This window comes from Mustela lutreola, chromosome 9 (assembly GCF_030435805.1).
Source record: "Mustela lutreola isolate mMusLut2 chromosome 9, mMusLut2.pri, whole genome shotgun sequence".
In the NCBI taxonomy this organism is placed as follows: domain Eukaryota; kingdom Metazoa; phylum Chordata; class Mammalia; order Carnivora; family Mustelidae; genus Mustela; species Mustela lutreola.
In genome coordinates, this window is record NC_081298.1 from 92,024,052 (window position 1) to 92,025,488 (window position 1,437).

Consider the following 1,437-nt stretch of genomic DNA (forward strand, 5'->3'; position numbering starts at 1 on the left):
CAAATGTCATCTAAACATTTGTTCAATGATGTTACTAGTATGAGAACTGGAGGAAAACAACACATTCAAAACAATAACATTGGAATGCAAGTTTCATGTAATAAGGTATGGAAAAGGCTGTTAGATTAAGAAAGATAACTCTTTTAAGAAAACCAACATAGTGTGGGGGAAAAAAAAAACAGGGGGCCTTCCTGGTGTTCTGGGAAGGAACATGCATCTGTGGTATGCCCTTAAGTTGTGGATTATTTAAGGTCCTTGTATAAATTGGACCACCTTGTTCTTCAAAATATAGCCTGCCTTCTTTACACCCCACTCATTCCTCAAATCACTGCAGTCTGCCCCACGACTTTACAGAAATTTCTCTTGCTGAGGTCACCAATGGCCTCCAACTGACAAATCCAAATAATGTTTTTCTCTCTTTTGATTTCCCTTTGGCATTTAAAACTATTGACCAGAGGTGCCTGGGTGGCTCAGTGGTGAAGCGTCTGCGTGCAGCTCAGGTCATGATCTCAGGGTCCTGGGATCGAGCCCCGCATCAGGCTCCCTGCTCAGCGGGAAGCCTGCTTCTCCCTCTCCTGGTCCCCCTGCTTGTGTTCCCTCTCCTGCTGTGTCTCTCTCTGTCAAATAAATAAATAAAATCTTTAAAAATAAAAGAAAAAGAAACTACTGACCACTGCTCATTCTTGGAAAATTTTCCTCTCTTAGCTTTGGTATCACACTTCTGTTTTTCTGTCTATCTTTGTGGTTCAGTTTCCTCCATGGCTTTTTACCTCCTACCTATACTTTAAATGTTGTCATTCCCTAAAGATTTTGTAAGTGCTCTTCTTAGGTCTACATTCTCTTTCTCTGATCTCATTTTGTCCAGGGCTCACTGATGACTTCTCTCTACCAGCAGTCAAGACTTCTCTTCTGATTCATGCTGCTAATGGCCATCTGGACAACTTCACTTCAACTGCCTACGCGTGGGCACAAGAAAGACATTTTGAACTACTGTGGCTGTTTCACTCAATGTTTTTGATCACATATTTTAGCTGGGCTAATATTGATGACATTTCGTCAAGAAACTCCATTCAGCAACTCCATTAAGCCAATTTAATTTTTGATCAATTTCCTCTGCAATATATTTCCATTTTGTTGTAATTATTTTCATTGGGATCCAGTTTCTTCTATATGTTTTATAATGGAGACTTAGTCAATTTTTGGTTCATTTCAAATTTTACCAATGTATCTTCTGCGACTAAGTTCTCTTGTGGCTACTATACCTATAAAATTCAAATTTCTTCGTCAAAAATTTCGATTTAAACTTTGTCAAAATTTCATTCTTCCACCAATTTTTAATGATGTGTGGTTTTAACGGATTTGAATTTAACTTGGACAGAGTATTTCTACCATTAATATTCATTATAAACTGAATAAAGATCAACAGTTTATATTTAA

The 1,437-nt window shown here is 37.9% G+C and overlaps 1 long non-coding RNA gene across 1 annotated transcript; it reads left to right on the forward strand.

The window, feature by feature from the left end:
* LOC131840251 (uncharacterized) lies at positions 1-1,437 on the forward strand. The gene is made up of 2 exons (XR_009357295.1): positions 1-105; positions 866-1,437. It is a non-coding gene; the product is annotated as an uncharacterized LOC131840251 (long non-coding RNA).